Consider the following 21206-nt stretch of genomic DNA (forward strand, 5'->3'; position numbering starts at 1 on the left):
CTTGGAGTGTGGGAGCTGCAGGTGTTTGAGCGTTGGTAAATTACCAAGGATTTACAGAGACCAGAGGCGTGAGGAGGGTCTGAAGGCTGAAGGTGGCAGTAAGCAGAGTGTGACGATGGGACCCTTAGCCCACCTGGGGCGGAGCGTTCGAGCGGGTGTGAGCCGAGAAATGAGTTGGAGAAATAGGCTGGAAAACTTTCTCCTACGACCAATGGTGACTATATGAAAGGTACAGAAGAGAGAAGCTTGAAGCCCATGACTTCTGCAGTAATGTGCAGGCTGGATTGAGCAGAAGAGCCTGGATGTAAGGCTCTTACATAAGGTTCAAAGCCAAGTGCCCTATCCCAGCCTGGAACACAAAGGGCCTAGGCGAAAGTGAAGGGCTCAGAAAAGGAAATGTGGGAAGGAGAGACGAGATGGAATGGAGGGAAGAGAAATATGTCCAAGGGAACTCAAAAGTTTTGAGAATGTGCGTTAGGTAACATTTACCATGCATGATTCTAAGAACATTCTAAGAACATGATGTGTATTTTTTCAATTAACCCTCACATTTATATGAAGCCGGTTTTATTATCATCCTTGTTTTACAGATGGGGAAACTGAGGCAGAGAGCAGCTCGATAATGTGCCCTCTGGTGATGGTTCAGGGGAAAGGGAGGCAAAGGCAGCTTGGAATATAAACAGAGTGGCTTCAATGCTTAACACACAACCCCGCCATTATTCTGCCTCCACAGATAACTGTGCTTCGGATAAAGATGGAGAAGACAGTCCTGCTCTGCCCACACCCCTGTGAAGTGTTGGAAGCCGACCCAGAAGAAGAGATCCTTGGAGTTGTTTGAGATATAAGTCCAGAACTTAGAAATTAAGTCAAAACTAGAGACACAGCTTTGACGGTCGCCCTACTACAGACCTTGGAGACATGAGTTTGAGGGCGAGTGAGTTTTCAGAGGAAGAATAAGAAAATATGAGAATAATATATTGTGCCCTAAAAACTGTGTAGCTCTCGGGTAAACAGAGGAAGAGACGTCAAGGGAATGAGAGACAAAACAGGTCCGCAGTGTCGCGAGAGCTCAGATCTGTGTCGTGGAGGCCCGCCAAGGGAGACGGGTTGCTAAGAGCATCCATGGTTACAGAGCACCGAGCGATGAGCGCAGAGCAGCTGGACCACGGGAGGGACACCTCTGGCCTTCAGAGGTGCCCTAGGAGTAGAATCTAGAAGAGGTAGCCCATTGAGAGTCTGAGGAGACCCAGGGCGAGAGAAAGCGGTGGTGACCGACGTGGGGGACCGGTGAAGAAACTTGCCAGTGAGAAGAAGTGGGAGTTGGGTGGAGCCCACGTCTGGGAGCTAGAAGGGGCCGGTGGGGAGAGAGGAGGAAACGTGGGCCCCGGGCCGCAAGGGTGGCATCGGGGGCTGTCCCTGTTGAAGCAAATGCCCACCTCATCGTCTGAAACCCCCAGCATGGAGAGAGGTGACAAAACAGAGGTACACTGGGTGGAGGGGACACTCCGGGGAGTCCCGGTCTGCTCAGAGAAACCCAAGCTGTGGCCGGTTGCTGAGCCGGGATGGGAGTTGGGGTGCCTGACGAGAAGGGAGCCTGTCTCCGAGCATCTGGGATGAAACTCGGTGGAAGGCACCTGAGGAAAGTGTGAGCACCGGGACCTGACAGCGAGAAACGGATGAAGAATCAGAATGCGTCAAAACCCCGAAAAATCAGCAGCGGAAAATGCCCCCAGGCGTCGTCTGTCCTCTCTCACTCTGGCCCAAAATGAGGCCCCTTTGCAGCCAGCCTCCTGCCGCCCAATAAGATCAGCCACGCGCAGGCTGCTCCCCGGGGCTCCGGTCCTAGACTTGGGCCTTGATGAGTCACCTGCTCGATATTTTCCACTTCAGGCCTTTGGCCTTCCGAGACCTCAGTCCACTCAGCCGCAAAACTGACTTACGGGATCGTGTTAATCGCCCGACGCTGCAGAGCGGAACAGAACAGTCCGGCTTCTGCAGGTACAGGAACTGCCCGAAAGGCAACGAACAGCGATTTCCCAAGGAGTCGCTCCTGTAATGTCGTTCTAATGTCAGCTCATGAGAGGAAAGCGATTTCAGTGGAAGGCTCCGGAGCCTCCCGTGGAAGTGCCTGAGCCTTATTAAAATGATGTCGGCGCATGCTACGTTTCACGTCTCAGGCACACGGAAACCCCACAGCGGGAGAACTCGGTCCTCACACACCACCATGACGCCTAGCCCCTGGTGTGCATTTGACCTCTGGTGCCCCCATGACCCCTTCAGGGATTTCAGATGGCAGACAATCAGTCTTGGGCTTGGCGTCAGCCAGCCCAGAGGGGCGTGTGCTCAGCTTTGGCTCCAAACACCAGCATTTGTGTATCTGTGAAGTATTTTAATTTCCCCACGTTTTTCTGCAGGAGCCAGACCAGGAACCTGGAGCATCCGGGCTGGACCCCTTGCATATGCTACCTCATGTCATCCTCATGACTGGCCCATGAGATTGGGGTTATCATCCCCATCTTCACAGATGGGGAAACTGAGGCTCAGGGAGACTGGGTTACTGGTCAAGGTCACAGGGCTGGTCAGTGAAGGGTGGTGTCCGTGTGGCTCCAGGTGCCTGCTCTGAACCACCACGCTTGAGTCACCAAGGCAGGGCGGGGGGTTGGACTGTGACCGAGCACTGGGCCTGGGGCCTTTCGCAGCCTGCGCCCCGGGAGCTCTGCAGCCTCGCCTAGGTGGTCACCTGTGTAGCATCTGGTAAGGTCCCCTTGGACCTTCTAGCCTGGTAAGAGCAAAGCCATCGTGTAGTAGTGTGCCCAGTCACTGAGGGCAGGTGTCTGCCAGCCACTCGCCTCCCACAGAGGCGCGAGGCTGTCTGTACTCTCCCGGGCCCCGATGTCATCGGCATCAGCCCAAGAAAGCTGACAAGGTGGAGCAGGCTTGGAGTCTGAGCTACGGCAGGTTGCTCATCTGAGGTGTCAAAACAACTTTTCCTAGCGCCCTGGTGCTGTTGTGAGCAGCCCAGCCAGCTGGACCTGAGTTTCCTGGATCGTGCGTTTCCTCTCAGTTTACACTGACAGCTCCCCGGGGATGCTGCCCCAGAGCTTGGCACCTCTGTCCTCTGTCTTTGGCAAACAGGGGCTGGAGGAGGAGAGAGAAGAAAAGAGCGTGCAGTGACACTATAAAACCTCATCCCAGCTAATCTTCACAGCTACCGGAAGCCTATTGTCCCCATCTTAATGATGAAGAAAATGAGACTCAGAGAGTCTCATTTTGTGTATCTGTGTATCTCTTAGGGCACCTAGTCAGATGCCCTAGTCAGACAAGAGTGCGGTCCAGCCCCAGCCCAAGGTCCCCCAGCTGGTTGGTGACAAAGCCAGGATTCGATCCCTCAGTTTTCTGGCTCCAAATCCCAGCTCTCAAGCCCCCATTCTAATGCTCCCCATGGACCTATCAGAAAAGAAAGTCACTCAGAGGCTCTGTGCTCACGCTAGCCTTGACCTTAGCCCTACAGGAAGCTAGACTGGCCTGAGGTTTACTAATTCAGTATCTGCATCAACCAATCAACAAACAAGTTATTTTTAAAAGTACCTTCCAGGCTATGAAGGGAGCCAGAAAGAAATGAGGGTGTATTGCCTCTAAAGAGCTTACAGCCAGGATGGGGAGAACAAGCCGAACGCAGGAAACAGCAGAAAACAAAGCCAGGCGGACCCCGTGGGGCGCAGGGCGACCGAGCAGGCATGCGGGCAGGGTTTGGAAATCCGGCAGCTTTTGGATGTGCGGAGGGGAGCAGACAGGGCCGGGGGGTGCTGTCAGGGCCCCGTTTCTTCTTGGGGAAGGTGGCGTGACCCAGGGAGGAAAGAAAGAGGGTTCAGTGAAACAGAGGGAGACGAAAGGTAAAAACATAAAAACAAAAGAGAGAGAGGCGAAGATCTGGGACAGATGGCCGATGCATTTCTGGCAGAACGGAGTGGGCCCAGCCATTGCCTGAAGCTCAGGCTCCAGGGGAAGGGCCGTCAGCCCTCCAGCCGCAGTTCTTAGACATGACCCCCCTGACCTTCCCAGGTTCCTGCTGTACAGCTTGCCTCTCGTTCAAATAATTTGCCATTACCGGATAAAGGCTAAACATAAAAGACCAGCAGCATGCAAGCACTGACTGACGGTAAGGGATCGAGGAGACGGTAAGGGATCGAGGAGACGGTAAGGGATCGAGGAGATGGTAAGGGATCGAGGAGACGGTCGGGGAAACCAGGGTCTGGTTATCCATCGGATAGTCCCTCACGGCTCTAAGACCAGGCGCCAGGGCTCTGTGAGAGGATCTAGTAGCACTGGCTCTCGGGACAGGGACCCAAACCCACAGGGGAGTGAGTTCTCCCTCAGAGCCACATTGGCGATTCGTCGTTAGACTCGCTGGAAGAGCAGGAACTGGGCGCCTAAGCCATTATCTCTTCTTTCCTGTCCTCCTCCTTCGCCTCTTGCCGCTGGGAGGAGACACACAGGAAACGCAGATACAGTGACGGGAAGTCTGGGGCACCCCAGGAGCACCTAAGAGAGATGCCCTAGTCACACAGGAGTGCAGTCCAGCCCCAGCCCGAGAGGAGGCCCCCGGAGGAGGCACCAGCCTGAGTAGGCTGTGGAAGGACAGCCCGCACCCAGTGCTCAGAGCACAGGACCCCTGGGGCTGCGAAAGATCCGGGGAGCAGGAGCAGGAGGCAGGGTGCAACCTGGAAGAGGCTCAGTGCCCTCAGCCCAGCGTCTGCGGCGGGACAGGAGCCGACCCCAATCGAAAGCAGCGGGGCCTGACTCCCTCGCCATCCCTGCCACCTCGTTCGTTGGATGAGGAAGCTCCCTGGTGTCCGAGACAGCAGCCGCCCTCACAGGGGAAGAAATCCCGACAGCTCCTCCTCGACCTGCAAGGAGTATCCGAAATGCCGCCCCGGGCACCTCTTTCCTTGGAATCTACAAGTCTCACATTCTTATTAAAGTGCAAAGTCCCTGCGACGCCCTGGCCTCCGGTTAAGAGAAGGTCCCACCTACGGAGGCAAGCGGCCGATTGCAGCCTCCTGTGGGACCCCAAGCAGGTCAAAGGCGCGTGGGAAGGGTCCTTGGGGAAGGACAGGGCCAAGGCAGAACGTACGAGAGCAGAAATAGGCCTTCGGAGCCCAGCAAAGCCAAAACGGAGGAGGAGAAGTTTCTCCTTTGTTCTGTAATGTCTAGAGTGGGTGGCATTTGTAGCTCCCCCCTGATCTCCATCTGAAGCAAATGCAGACACTTAAGGCTCTCTGCTTTGGAGCACTTTATGATTTCATCCCGCAGGCTTTATGGAGCACCCACTGTGTGCCAGGCTCTGTGCCAGGGGCTGGTGGCTACGGCAGGGGCAGGGGGATCTGGAGGGCTTCTTCCTGCTCTCAGAACACTCGACGAGGTTGGCCCTGGATCGGAATCAAAGGTGCCATGGCTGTGGACAGCGTCCTGCAGACAGGCACCCACCAGTTGGCCTCTCCCCAAAACCGTGCACCCAGCGGAGGGGGCTGGACAGCCATAGGATGCATCAGCAAACAGCACCTTGTCAAAAGGCTTACCAAAAGCCCAATGCCTGCAGATTAGAAAAATAAACCCACAGGTGAAATGAACATTATAGTAGCAACCTGCCGAGCCTCTTAATCTGTCACTTAAATCTAGGGCTTTTAGCTATAATTGAACATCCTACTGTGACTATTATGAAGAGGAGGAGGAGGAGGCGTCAGAGTTGTGGTTTAGGAGGGCGGAGGAAAATAAATTTCCCTTCAAAACTAGTCAATAACAATGCATCTGTGTAAAAGCAACAGAGCGCTGGCCTATTCACTGCAGAGAAGAGCGATGCATCCTGGGCACTCAGGCGGCGGCTGAATCACGGCCCAGGCCCCCATTATTCCGTGCACGTACAGAGGCCACTGAGAGCCCCTGAGACCGGAAAAGCACCTCCACGGTTTTATTTTTTTATTTCTTTTTTCTTTGTAGGCGAGGCAACCCTTGGCTGACCTCACAGATTTCAAGGAACTTGTCAGCTTACAATCCCTTATTTTATTTTCATTTTTCATGCCTACAGCACCTGGTCTTCCCAGGTGGCCTCCCATCCAAGTACTAACCAGGCCCGACCCTGCTTAGCTTCCGAGATCGGACGGGATCGGGCGTGTTCAGGGTGGCGTGGCTATAGATACCATCGCAGTTTTAAAAATTTGAGGAGAAGCTGCCTGGTAGATGACTGTAAGCAGGTTATCCTACCTGCGCCACTTTGCTAAAATAAATAAAGGAGAAAAGGCAGGAAGGGAGGAGAAGAAGGAGAAAGGAGAAGAGTAAGGGAGAGATGCTCCACGTCACATGTCATCAGGGAATTGCAAATTAAAACAACGGCGAGACACCACTACACACCTGTTAGAACAGCCAACGTTCCAACAGGGAGCGCCGGCCGCACCCGATGCTGGCGAGGATGTGCAGCCGCCGGAGCTCTCATTCACTGCTGGTGGAAACGCAAGACAGCACGGCCGCTTTGGAGGACAGTCCAGTGGCTTCTTATAAAACTAAGCGTCTTCCCACGGTACGATCCAGCAAGTGCACTCCTTGGCATTCACCCGAAGAAGCTGAAAACGTCTGTCCACACATACACCTGTACCTAGATGTTTCTAGCAGTTTTATTCGTAATTGCCAAAACTCGGAAGCCACCAAGACGTATCCATTGAGTAGCTGAATGGATAAATAAACGGCAGTCCATCCAGACAACGGAATTGTCAGCACCGAAAAAGAAATGAGCTATCGAGCCACAAAAAGACATGGAAAAACAGTAAATGCGTATCGCTAAGTGCAAGAAGTCAGTGTGGAAACGCTACGTACCATTTGATTCTAACTATATGACATTCTGCAAAACTATGGGGACGGTGAAAAGATCAGGGGCTGAGTGGGAGGCGGTGAAGGGGGATGAACAGGCAGAGCACAGATGATTTCTAGGGTGAAGGGGGATGAACAGGCAGAGCGCAGATGATTTCTAGGGCAGCGAAAGTATTCTGTGCGATGGATATTGATGGACACATGTCATTATACATTTGTCCAAAAATACAGAACGTGCAACCCCAAGAGCGAACCCTAAGATAAACTATGGACTTTGGGTGATTTCGATGGGTCAGTGTGGGTTCAACAGGTGTAACAAATGTGCCCTTTGGGGCGGGGCGGGGCAGGAGGTACATAGAAATTTCCTGTATCTTCCTTTCAATTTAGCTGTGAACCTAAAACGGCTCTTTAAAAATAAAGGCTTTAAAGGAAAAAAAAGAAGGAAGAGAGGAAGGAAAAGCGGGAGGGAGAAAGAGACAAGGAAAACTCTCAATAGTATGTAGCATCCAACACGCCATTTACACGCTCTGAGAAGATCACAGTGGATGGGAACGGTTTGGTGAAGATCGACTCCTTTCAGGCTAATCACACTCAGCCCTCTGGGAGTTCAAGAGGGGGCAATGGTGCCTTACCTTCTGGAATGAGAGAGAAGCTTCAGAGCGTCCCATCCCTCTGGAAAGGCAGTGTGATATAAATATCACAGGAGATAGTTATGATGCCTGTATTACTATTATTATTGGACTGAATTGTCTTTGAGAGATTGTTTTCCTAAGAGAGAAATCAGACTGAGGGAATAAACTGCCTCTCCAAATTTCTTCTTTACGGAAATTGGGCTCCTGGGGTTTGAAGGGACATAGGGTGGACATCTGACAGGCACCTCAGCAGGCAGATTCAATGCATCCTAATCTCTGCAGAGAACCAACCTGAGCCCTCGCAAGGATGTCTGACCTTGTGAGAGGTTGCGGGGGAACTAAATTTGCTGTAACTCTTCAGAAAGGATCAAGCAATATTGTACTCTTCACATCAAAGCGTTCCTGAGGAGCTCCAAACAAGGGCCACTTTCCTGTCCATCAGGCATCAGTGCCTTTCAAGTTACCAGACTCCTGCCTTCAGGAGTCATGGTCAAACCCAAGGCCAGGGGAGCAGTGGCCTTCTTCAACACTCCTTTGAATAAACGTGGGTCGCTCAGAACACTCCCTCCACTCATCATGCCAGAAATTCAATTGTTGATGGCTTGCAGGCGATTCGAATCTTAACTCTTACATACTGTAACATCTCATAAACCCCTCGCTGTCGGGCGATAGGCATTCTGAAGAAGCGATGTGCCGTGTGATTTGGGCTTACCCCTTAAAGCACTAAATCATAAACACCAAACAAGGGGACAGGTTGTGTCGCACACTTTCCTGCCGAAATAAACAGAGTCCATTTGATACTTGTAATTTTATTATTATCAAAGGCATCATCTTCGACAAGAGTTCTATTACATGCTTGTAATTCATACGTGGTCGGTAATAGAGAATTAAAAGTAGTGGTGATTTCTACCTGCACGGCTGATGCCTTTAACATAATTTGATTTCCGAAGCATTACATGTTATTAAGTTTTTTTCTGTATGTCTGTTCCAGTTGTATCGGGATTTCATAAAAGAAGTGTTCAAAAGACGTGGCTCAAGGCAAGAAGCTCCAATACAGAGATTAAAAACTCTGTCAGTCGTTAGCTTCCGGCATAGTTCTGACCACGGAGACCCGAATAACGGTGCTTTCATGTAGTGGTGGTGGTGGGCATGAAATGGAGGGGCAAGGTATCAGTTAGAGTCTTCAGTGTAAGCCACAGATGCCGACCCCGAGTAACTTAAGCCAGAAGGGGATGCATCGGAAGGATTCTAAGGAGGTCCTTGTGTTGACAGCTGTCACCGAACAAGCCGGCGCCAGCAAGGACTGAAGAAGACTGGGCCAAGGAGCTGTGGATGATGACATCCTCTCTAGTCACTTCCGGGGTCTGCGCATCTCCAGGTGATCCAGTTGGCCCATTTGGGGCCATGAGTCTATCCCTGTGGCTAAGTCGGTAGAATCTTGTGATTGCAACCCCATAAAACCACAGAGAATGAGAAGGTGCATTTCTCACAAAGAAAAAAAAAATGGACCAAAAAAAAAAAAGAGTTCTACTCGAGATCCTCACTGGCCCAAGTCTACACACGGTCACGGTGTGTTTCCTATCGTCTAGATGCTTTTGGCTTCATATAAATGTGGCTTCCTGTCACAGAGTTTGCCTCTGCCTGAGAGGCTATGACAGGTAGAATGGTCCTCCTCCAATGACGTCCAAGTCCAAATCCCCAGACTCTGTGAGCGGGAGACTTTACAGATGTGATTAAGATGACAGACTATAAAATAGACACTAGCCTGGATCATCCAGGTAGGCTGAATGGAGTCACATGGGTCAGAGAGATGCAGCAGAAAACGTCGAAGAAATTCTAAGCACAAGAGAGCCTCGATACCCTGTTGCTGGAGATATGAGAAAATTCAAGCAGCCTCTAGCAAGGACCTCAAGCAAAGATGGGCCTCTGGCTGGCAACCAGAGAGGACACGGGGACCTCGGTGCCAGGAACTGAATCTAGCCAACAACCCGAATGAGCCTAGAAGTGTTTCTAGGCAGAGATTCCAGAAGGGAACCAGCTTCACCGACTCCTTGTTCCAGCCTCATGAGACGTACAGCGGAGGACTTCACTGTCCCGGGAAGTCTGACCTCCAGAACTGCATAATAATATAAACGTGTGTTGTTTTAAGCCACTGTGTTTGTGGTAATTTATTCTGGCAGCAATTAGACAACCGATACAGAGGCCACAAAGATATTTCATCTGCCACAGCGCTAACACCAGCATCTTTTATGATTTTTCTTGCTGACTAATGGGAGGGATAAGATCTCTGGGTTTATCAGCCCAGCCATAATTCTTCTCTATCTTCGGCAATAACAACAACAAACAAACAAAAAGTATTTATTGAACAAGCACCATGTGATAGGTATGTTATAACCATTACAGTATGTAATTCTCACCAAAAAAAAAAAGCTGAAAATTTTTTTTACAGATTGAAACGCTCTCCATATCACTGCATCCTGGAACACAGGGATAGTAATAATGCTTATTTCACCAGACTTTTCTCAGGATTGAATAAGACACAACGATGCTGCGCAACTCACCCAAATTCACGCAAATAGTAAGTGATAGCGATGGTATTACAACCCCATTCTGTCTGACCCTAACCCAAGGCTGTGCTGCCTCAACAGCACCACCACGAAAACACCCAAACCAACAGGGAGCGAGGGAGACGACCAGTGTCCATCGCTCCCTGGCCTCGAGATTCTCCAGTGTCTCAGACATAGGGGGCAGCGGAGCGAGCACCGGACTGGGAGTCAGCTGGCCCAGGTCTCCTGCCCACGACCCGCAGATCCATGCGGGCGCTGAAGGATGCATGGAAAGCTGCAGCCACATCTCAGCGCTCCTGGGTGCTCTTGGGTTCCCTCCACGCATGCAAGACGCCCCGGGCAGTCAGGAATACGTGGGGAGTTTCTCTGAGCTCCCCTGTACCCCTTTTCATTTCCGGGGCTTCCCTCATTAAATTTTTGGCTGGAAGGGGGAAGGGATTCAGAAGTACAAAATGGTAGTTATAAAATGGTCATGGAGACATAAAAGACAGAAAAATAACGTAGTCAGTAGTATTGTAATAACTATGTATGGTGTCAGATGGGTACTAGATTTATCGGGGTGATCACTTCGTGAGATGTATACATGTCTCATCGCTATGTTGTACACCTGAAACTAATATAATATTGTAGGCCGACTATAATGGAAAAATAAAAATATTTTTAAAAATCGTGGCGGGTGTTGGTTCACAACTCACTCTAACCAAGAAGGAAATCTTAGGCTGGTGAAGTCATTGCTTGTTGAGTCTTCCACTGACTTTCAGCCAGTGAAGCCACAGGTTCACTCACACACACACACACACACACACACACACACACACACACACACAAAAGCATAATAAATCTCCCTCTCTCTCTCTCTCTCTCTCTCTCTCTCTCTCTTTCTCTCTCTCTTTCTCCAAATTGGGTCTGCCCTTTCTGGCAGCAAAGTTGCTCGTTTTCAAGGTCAGCCCTGCACTTTTAAAATGGCAGTTCTGGCCAGTTGACCCGGCAGAAGGGCATCGAAGCAGCTCCTGGCAAGGTGGCCACAGACCTCTGCGGCTGTCACCTGAAGCTCCAGCAGTTTGGGCTTTCTTTGGTGTTTTGTTGTTGTTGTTGTTTGGTTTTTTTTCGAGAATAAAAGCTTCTCAATTTGTTGTCTGTCTTTGGTCAATTTCCAGCGCTTCGAAGTGGTTGGTCTTGACAATTTTTCCAGTTCGACACTTGTTTTGTGGAGAGGGATCACCAGCCTGTGACGCTGTCACCACCGGAAGTCCCTCCCACCAACTTCTCTCAGACACTGCCCTGCAGACCCCAAGAAAAGCCGCGGTGAGAGCCTCACTCTACTGACACCCTTTCCCGCCGACCCAGGTCAGCCCCAAACTGCGCCAGAGGCAGATGCCGATGCCCTTCAGAACCACCTTCCAGAAACTGCCCTCTTCACTCTTCCCAGGTCTGCCCCAGGACGGGTAAAGTGAAGCTGAGATTTTGCAACTCGACTCTATTTCTGTCATATGCACGTTATCTAACGGTAGAAAACGTGCAAGTCCGGATAGCGAAGCTCCAACTTTGACTGTCCCTCTGTGTTTTTCACTGCAGGTAATGAACCCTAACTGCCCCCAAATACTTTGGCTCTCGGCCTCTCGGGGCCGACATTCTCAACTGGGTATCAATTTACCTCCACATTTATATGAAAGAACAAGAAAGGGCTTTGTGTGGGTTTTTTTTTTTCTTATTCAAGCCTCATTCCTTGTCACTGAGAGCTTAGCCTTGGATCATTTTAGAGGAAGGGCCAGAATGTTTTAGCCTGCTGTTTCTCTTTATTTTTGCTAAATTACCCCTACATTAGTTTCTTCCTTTTGGACCTCTCAGAAGAGAAAGAAAACCAACAGCCCCCCATGGCAAGGGACGTCAATGTCATCGAGTAAGGTGGTGGAGTTATCACAAGGTGTTCGGGAATCTAAAAGCTATTCGATCACTATTTGTAGTCTGAACAGATAATATAAGTGCAATCTCTTTTTGAATGCATGCGCATCTCCACTAGAAAGCGCCGCTATGTTTGCAGTTCCAAGTATTATTGTACATTTTCTCTGACATTGGCTGTTGCGTCTACAGCTTCTATGCCATGCTGAAGGTGGGGGTGGGAGGTCTCTGAAGGTGTTGATATTAGAAAGTATTCCTTATTCTCCAAAAGGTTGGAAATCACTGCTTCGAGGAAGCTGGATCTCTAGCAAACGGCATCTCTTCTCTTTTCTGGCCTGGGGAAGGGGTGATTTCAGAAATGCAGGCTTCCCCACCACCACCACCGCCTGTGGCTCACACTCACGTCATTGGCCGGCTGTGGGCCGTCGTGCCCTAGCCGGTCCCAGTGTCTGAAGACTCGCCTTCCACTCCAAGGTCTGCCGTTCACTTGCTGGAAGATCTTGGGCCCTTCATTTCATTTTCTTAGGCCTCCATCTCTTCACCTGTAGATGAGTGAATGATGTCAAAGACCCTCCCCAGCTCAGCCATCGTTTCCCTCATCGCATTGTGATTCCAGGAGCCTCCCACACAACCTCCCACTCATAAACTCCAGAATGGCCACAGGCCTTTCACAGATAATTGTATTTTCCAGCTAAGTGTCAATAGCCTCTTCACTGGACTAGTGATCATAAAGCAAAACGCAGCTCAGGGCACAAGTGGCCGACAGCACCAGGACTCAGATTGAGGAACCGTCATATCGTCGCCTGTCCCAGTGACAGCCACCACTTCCCAAGCACATACTATTCGCTGGGCCCAGATAAGCACTTTTAATGTGTGAAATCATTCGATCCTCACAGCAACCCCACATGGTAAACCTGGTATCTACCCCCCTTTACAGGTGAAGAAACCCAAACTCTGCTCTGGTCCGATTCTGCATTACCTTTGCACCCTTTAGAACATCTTCCCCTTACAAAGAAATAAGGTATGTATTTGCTCTTAGAACATAATTCGTAAATACATAAGTCATCACCGTGTGGGTCTCCGTCACAAAACACGGCAAGATTCAGGGGGAAAAAAAAATAAAAGGTTCACTTAGTGATTACTAGTTAACATTTCCTTCTCTGAGGCAAATGTCAAATGTCTGTGCAATTATCCTTACCTCTCCCTGTGAGCAAGGAAGAATTCGGTGATTCAGAGTTTGCCACTCTTTTGAGTTAATCTTAAAGGGAGAACACAGAAAACGGAGGAGAAAGGCTTAGTCTGGACAAAGTTCTTGGCAGCTGGTGGCCTTGAACGACGAGAGAAATCATGACTACAGCCGAGTCCGTCAGCCCCATCCGTAAGCCTTTTGTTAACTGTCTCGCACAAAGACAACCGGGTTCGCCCTCTACACGCTTAACTAGAACAAACATAAGCAGACGATGTTAACGCACAGGCCGGAAAGGCTGCCATGCAAAGAGACCCTCTATACAGAATTCTTGTGGATACATGGATCACTGTAGACTGGTACAGAAGCTCTGAAAAGCGACACGACAAAACTAAACATTTCTCGGCAATCCCGTTCCTGAATGCCGGTCCCTAGAAAATATACGAAGACTAATGAAATCAGGAAGAGTCAGACATGAAAACGTCCACTGCGGCATTTACCTACAATAGCAAAATACTGGAACCGACATAATACCCACAGACCAAAAGAATGGCTTCTTCAATATTTCTCGAACCCCTATGCTGTGCCAGGCACTATGCCATACCACAAGAGGAATGTGGCTCTCCTTGAGAAGTGAATGTGGAGGCTATTTTGTTTTGTTTTTGTCTATTTTCAATAATTAGTACCCACCCCTTTCTGGATCTCCCGTGTTCGCGAGGCTGGAAGATTGGGAACCACCTGACGTCCAGTCTCTTGGATGTGATTTGCATGAGATTTGAAAGCAGAAGGCAGGAAAGTGGACCCATCATTCCTTTCCAGCACCAACGGCGGACACGTGAGCTTTGTCGGACGTGAAGTTTTTGCAAAACCCGGCAAAGCTCTTGCCCACCATCCACCTGGGTGTTGTGGGGCAGCGGAGACCATTCACAGCATTTTCTGGCATTTCTATGACCTCTGCTCTGAGCAGTGCTTCCTTTCAGAGTCTCGGAAAGCCAGCAGTGAACCTGAAAGCTAAGGAGACCCCCACACACACCCCGACACACGTCACTGACTTCCGTTCCTCCAGCCTTAGCCTTGTAAGCACCTAATGCCCTGTGTTAGATCCCTCTCTGATTAAAATACCGAGAGTAATATACTTTTTCCTAACTAACTGCAGAGAGACGACAACCCAGAGCAGCACCATCCCGTACACATGCGAGCCACATGTGTAATTTAAATTTTTAATAGCATATTAAAGCATAAAAATAAACGGGTGAAATTAATTTGATACTATATTTTATTGAACCCACTATGCCAAAAATATCATTTCAACATGTAATCAACATGAAAATGTTAATTAGATCATTTACCTTTGTACCAGGCACAGTGTGTACTGCGTACACATAGCACGCCTCAGTTCAGACCGGTCACATTCCCAGCATTTACCAGCCCCATGTGACTGATGGCCCTCACGCCTTACAGCACAGATGGGTCTGAGAAAATATGGCACAATGTGATAGCAGATTACTGTGCTGCTATTTCAATGAACACTGGGGCTTGGCAGGGAGCTTCGTTTCTGCTGCTGTGGTTGACTCATCTCTCCACCTGGTCCATTAGGTGTCTGTCAAGTGCACTCTGGTTCTCACCCGGGTTGAATGGAAAGCAGCCCTTGGGGTGGCAGAGAGTGTAAGCTCTGTAAGCATGCCAAAACTACACGAGAAATTCCATTGAGCAAGACGGGGTCAGGTCCGGGGTGGTGGGAGGTGTCCGCCTTGTGCTGGGGGACTCAGGTGCAGGGTAGGGACGGGGCCATTCTGGGCAGTGAGGCTCTCTGCTGAGTCAGCAGACACTCAGGCGTGAGCCCCTCCATCGCCCCCACTGAGAATGGGCGGGTGTGATAGAAATGATCAGCGACATATTTGGAGAAGTGCTGAGCTGGCCACATAAGCCTAGAACAAGGACTTTATTTATAGACATGTCCGACATATGAGCAATAGAAACTCAGCTTTGGAGACTGTATCTTGCCAACAGTGGATCTGAATCAGGAAAACAAAAAAAAAAAAAGAAAAACAGATGTAGGACTAGATTCTGGAAAGAGCAGCAGTTACCAAGGTCAGGTCCAGCCAGGATGGATGCACGGAGCCTGTGGACCTACAAGAACAGATTGAGAGCAAGTGATGACCCAGAAACAGGTCAGAAACCAGGGTGATGAAGAAGGAGCAGGGATGCCCGCCCTGAGGCCGGGACTGCGACCGTGGACTGTGGCCTGTGGCTGCAGATGTCTGTTTCCACTGGCCGACTTTTGTATTGTTTCAGCCTAAAAGAACCATGCACGGCTGACACATTGTATTAATGAGTAGCATATTTGTGAGCTCTTACTACACGCCAGGCACTGTGCCAACACCTCTGCATGCATAATCCCGGTTTAATCCTCCTAGAGCCCCGTGAGGAAAATACTATTATTAGCTCCATTTTATAGATAAGAAAATCGAGGGTCTCAGAACCTTACCTGAGGACATATACTCAGCGACTGGCGAAGCTGCCAGTCAAACTGAAAAGCTTTAATCGAGTCTTGTGCCTCATCGCCATGCTCTGTCCCTTCGGTAAAAGTTTGCTGACATTACATGGACTGGAAAAGGAAAGATGTAACGGCAGGGGATAAACTGTTAAAGCCCAATTTTGCCGAATTAACAAATATTGTGTTGAGGTTGGACCTGGGCAGGGGACCGGTGGGAAGCAGCAGGAAAAAAACTTTGTCAACAGTGGCAGTGACGACCCCCATCCTCCGCCACATTCCAGAAATGACCCCCTGTGCACACAGGGACCTGCCCAGGACCTGGGCTTGGGGCTGGGGGAGGACTTGCAGATGCTGCATTACTTTTGAGAAAAAGAAATCATTCTTAGGTAGGTGCTATTGCCATGCTGACCACAAATTTTCGGCCGGATCCTAGTAGGGCAGTAGCTTGGGTCCTAATTCAGAAAGTCTTGGTTTTTTTAGAAAAATAAATAAATAAAGCAGAATCAGAGCCTCTCTGTCACTCAGCCTTCCACAAAGGCGCAGTGTCTCTGCCGGGCTCACGCTCTGAACAGATGAACCACACACGCCAGGAGGCCGAAGGAAAGCGGGAAGGTGAAGCGCCTTTTCAGACCTGGCAGCACCCCAGGAGGCTTGGCGCGGGTCCCCCAGGGCCCGCCAGAGTAAACACAGCTGCCCTGCCCACGGCCCACGCGCCCAGCCGCGGGCCTTCCACGGCCGCCTTCAGTGGGACCCTCACAATGCTGGCTTTTTCCCTCCTAGTCAACCTTCATTTGCGAAACTAAGCTAAGTCCTGGCAGCGCGGGGACCTTGCTGCCCTCCTCGCTCCGCGCCCCCCTCCCCCCAGCTCTGCCTGCAGCTCAGCATATTCCTAGGAGCCCCCAGTGAAAACAGACTCTGGGCTGTCATTCCTCGCCAAGGACGGCTCACCCCTTTGATAAGAACTCAGGCCCAGCATGAGGAGTCCGGATGCCACCACCCTGTCCCCGCACTCTACCTGTTCACCGTCCCCGCCATACCTCCAGGCACCCAAACAGACACCGTGCACACGCGGGGAGGGGCCAGCAGAAGTCCTAGGCCGGGGACCGACTCCAGGAACTTCCCACCACCTCTGCCACCACGTGCTCTAGGACACGGCATCGCCCAGAAGTTGTAGAAGCCGGGTCCTGCTTTTCCAGCTTTCACCCCCGCACTGAGGTGCCCAACAAAAGTACCCAACACCTAGAACGGAAAAAAAACAAAACACACACGAAAAAGCCTTATCCAAATTTAAAACTTCTCGCACCTCAGAACGGGTCAAAAGCAGTGGAGCCAACTGGTTAGAGCCCATGGAGAACAGGCTCCACGATGCTTTCTGTTTTATACCTGTGTCTCATCTCAGGAAGGAATTATTTAAGCATTAAATAGAATTCTAAGTAAATGAAAGAAATTATTTATCCCATTTTTGGATCCCAATGGGGTCAACTATTTTCATTTGTTTGCAATGGACGGCTACTGCGTTTTCATCTTTCCGGAGAATTCATATTGTGATATCTCATTTAAAGTGTAAGCACACGAGAAGAATGGAGTCGGCGCTATTAGCCCCCATTCCATAAAAGAGCCCCAGACGGCCTAATCAAGGTCAGGGGCTCAACTTTTCTCTCACGGTCAGGACCAGAGCACAATCCTGGCGAGTCTCAGTCTGGGGCTCTAGCCAACTTTCCAGACCATCGTACGTATCAGCGGGCCGTGTCCTGGGCTGAACCGGCCTGTGTGGATTAGGGAGTTAGGTTTTCTTTCATAACCAGGAACAATGATGGCCTCTAAGAGGAGGCACTAGGTGGCAGAAGCTGGGAATTAGAGCGAGAGTTCCTTTCCACCGCGTACCGTTTTGTGCCTTTGCATTGCATTCCATATGCTTGAACCAATTATTCAGAAAATAACTAACGTTTAAGGTTAAACGTTAGTTTAAGTGTAATTTTAAAATTCCTTTTATAAATCCATTTTATCCTAGCCCCCAATTAATGGAGATGAAACATATGGCTATTGTGATCCTTAATTCTGGTTAAAGCTGTGCCTGGATGGGCCCACAGCCAAGTTCAAAGGGAATAGACTTAGATGGGAGACACTGGACACAGCTACCCCTCTCCACCCAAAAGTACATAGTTCAGTAGAAATAAAATAGCCAGCTTTTGAGTCTCTGTGTGCAGTGAAGGAAGGTGATGGTGTAGGTAGTCTAAATTGTACATAAAGATTAAAAGTCATATTTAATTTATATTCAGCATCAGAATGCGTTTGTACACTTTGAAATATGGGTCTGTTTTATTCCATGGAATTCCAACACTGCAAACTAAATCAACTCCAAACAGAAACATTGGGAAACCCTCTATACCTTCCTTCTGTGTCGGTTAGAATGCTTTGGCTGCAGGAAACAAAATCTCGACTGAAGCTGACTTAGACAATGAGGAAATTCACTATCGTACAAAACTGGGGGCCACAGGTCAGGGTGTCAGGGTTTGTTGATCTGGCAGCTCAGCACGTCGTCAAAGTCCCAGGTCCTTCCATCCCTCTGCTCTGCTCTTCATCTTCAGGCTCATAGCAGTATGCCAGGAGGACCTCTAGGCATCATCTCCAGGCATGACAAGGTCAAGTGGAAAAAGAAAAGCCATCTTTCCATAGAACAAAGAAACCTCTCCCAGAATAGCCACACCCCACACCACCCCCAGATATCCCCGCACGCCCTGCTTCATCACTTGCCAACTCCAGAACTAGCAGAGGAGTAGGAAAATCGCAGTGGACTTAGACTAATGAAACGGAGGGAGGGGAGGTGGCATAGGTGTTGGTCAAACACCACATCCACTGCTTACACCATCATTCTCCCCAGAAGCCCCTTTCTGCAGCCACTTGATGAGAGACGTCACTGGGAAATAAACTGAGATTTCTGACTAACGCTGAGCATCGGTGTACAAAGAGATGTCTCCCTCACCCCTTCCTCCTTTCAGGCTTACTCCTGAAGGAGTGCCGAGAAACTAACGAGGTATTTTAGTTTCCAGTTCTTTCTACCTGTGTGCTGTAAGTGACAGAAATAAGTATAAATAAAGACAATGTTTCCATCATTAAAGGACAGCTTAGACTGAATAAGTGGGAGTTCTGTAAGCCATGAAAAGCAAGATTCACCATGAGGAAGCACAGCAGTCATCAGCCAGCCCATGTTCAAGGTGAAAGTGTCTATTAAAATAGGTATCGCGTTCATTATTGTCATTTCCAGAAATCTACCTGAGCCAAAGGTATTTTTCAACACTAATGATCAGATAAAGTGAGTAGGATACAGGTGTCAGGGAAGAGTCTCATTGATTCAAAGGTTCTTCGTGCAGAGGTCTCGTCCTTGGCTACTGCACCCGCCCCAGCAGCTCGAAACTGTACACTCGGAGTATTCTCATTAAAGGCATGTGATCCCACAGAAGAAGGGATGGATTACTGTCACCAACTTGCTGAGATAACAGCCACCTCGGCTGCACAAAGCCCTGGCTGGAGGTTAAGAAGAGAATTGCCTACAAGCAATTTACACAGAGCAGCTAAGAAATAAAACACAGTGTCAGATGGGCCTCTGAACACCAGTGTGAGAATCTGTTCCTTTTTTTTTTTTCTGGAAAGAAACAGAAGGTACAGCCACTGGCTACATTTATTTTTGGAGCAGGGAGGAGGGAGAAGAAAAGAAATAGAAAAAAATGCAGACATATGGATTAATCTGATTCGACCCTAGAGAAAAATGTCCATCTCAACATGTCAAGGTTAAGAGGAGCCCTATGGTCATGACCTTGCCATCAGAACCGCGTAATTTGGTCTTGCTTTTAATAGCAGGATGGGCAAGAATGCTGAGATGGGATCTAAAACCGACAAAAATGAATGCTCGATTTATCTTACACAGCCACACTGTGTTTCGGAGCAGTGCTTCTCAAGCTTCAGTGTTGTGTGAGTCACCTGGGACCTTGTCTGAATGCAGATTCTGACTCCAAAGATCTGGATCGAGCCCAAGATTCTACGTTTCTAACAAGCTCCCAGGCGATGCTAATGCTGCCAGTCCGGGACCACATTTCAAGCACCTACATTCTAAGGTCTCGATGATAGAGCATAATGTTTATTGAGGTAACAGTTTTATGGTTTTAAGATGTATAAATGTTAAAACAGGAAGAAAGCTTTAAAAATTCATACAACAGAGATTAATATCCAGAGTATATAAAGAACTCCTGCAACTCATCAGCAATTACAACAACCACCTATTTTAAAATGGGAAAAACTTGAATAAACATTTTCCCAAAAAAGACATATAGATGGCCAATAAGCCACGAAAAGATGTTGAGTATCACGAATCATTGGGAAAATACAAATCAAAACCACAATGAGACACCACGTTACATCTATTAGGATAGATATTACAAAAAATAACAAATAGAAAATAATAAATGCTAACGAAAACGTAGAGAAACTGTGCGTTGCTGTCGTGAACATAGAATTGTACAGCCTCTGTGTAAAACATATGGCAGTTCTTTGAACATTTAAACAGTGAGGATGTTTAATTCTGGGGTGAAGATAACGTGGGGAGCATCTGGAATGTGTGTCCCCAGCTGGAGGGCAACTGCTCTGGCGGAATCTATTCCATGTAACTATTTTGGAACTCTGGAATCTAATAAAAGCTTGCAACTTCCAGGGAAAACTTGGATGGTAAATTGCAATTAACCTCAGTCGATTTCAGCTCTTAGCACAGTAGCAGCGACCCATCCCCCAGCCCAACCAATAGCGGGCAGCTATGCACATCTTCCTGGAGCAATTGCACATAGCTTGCTGGAGCCATGGTGGGCAAAAAGGACCCTGTCCTCCAAATGCCAGGGATCTGGGCTCTGATCACTTTCCCTCCAACTAACGTGACTTTCAGAGGATTTAAAGAACCAGTGCTCTCCCCGCATCATTTTTCTCTTTGTCCCCACTTAGAAACCAGACATTAAAGACTAGGAGACTCAAAAATAACCCTGCATATATGGAGAAAATTAGAAAGTAACCATTTATGCCCAGGCAGAGGCTCAGAAAAGACCTGAGATGGCTTTAAGTTTACACTTCAAGCTGTTCCTCAGCACAGAGAAATTCTACAATAATCAGAAAACAAAACAATAACAAAAACAGCAGACCCTGGGGGAAGGGGGAGAATCTGATTTCTAGAGTTACTACATGACTAGATTCAAATGTCCAGTTTTCGATAAACAGTCACAATGCACACAAAGAAACAGGAATATATGGCCCATTCAAAGCGGGGAAAAAATCAATAGAAATTGTTCCTGAAACAGACCTGCTGGCAGATATACTAGATTTTAAAACAATTGTCTTAAAGATGCTCAAAGAACTAAAGGGAGACGTTAAGAAAATCAACAAAATAATGGCTAAACAAAATGGAAATATCCATAAAGATAATAAAACCTAAAAAGAAATTAAAAAGAAATTCTAGAGCTGAAAACTCCAATGAAATAAAAAATTCACTAGAGGGATTGAAAGGCAGATTTTGAGCAGGTAGGAGA

At 48.8% G+C, this 21206-nt stretch overlaps 1 non-coding gene across 1 annotated transcript; it reads right to left on the reverse strand.

Annotated features, from left to right (window-relative positions):
• Positions 1 to 6076: 6076 nt before the first annotated feature.
• On the reverse strand, positions 6077 to 6195 carry LOC112482179. The gene has a single exon (XR_003047232.1). It is a non-coding gene; the product is annotated as a 5S ribosomal RNA (ribosomal RNA).
• Positions 6196 to 21206: the final 15011 nt, after the last annotated feature.

This window comes from Pteropus alecto, unplaced genomic scaffold (assembly GCF_000325575.1).
Source record: "Pteropus alecto unplaced genomic scaffold, ASM32557v1 scaffold35, whole genome shotgun sequence".
In the NCBI taxonomy this organism is placed as follows: domain Eukaryota; kingdom Metazoa; phylum Chordata; class Mammalia; order Chiroptera; family Pteropodidae; genus Pteropus; species Pteropus alecto.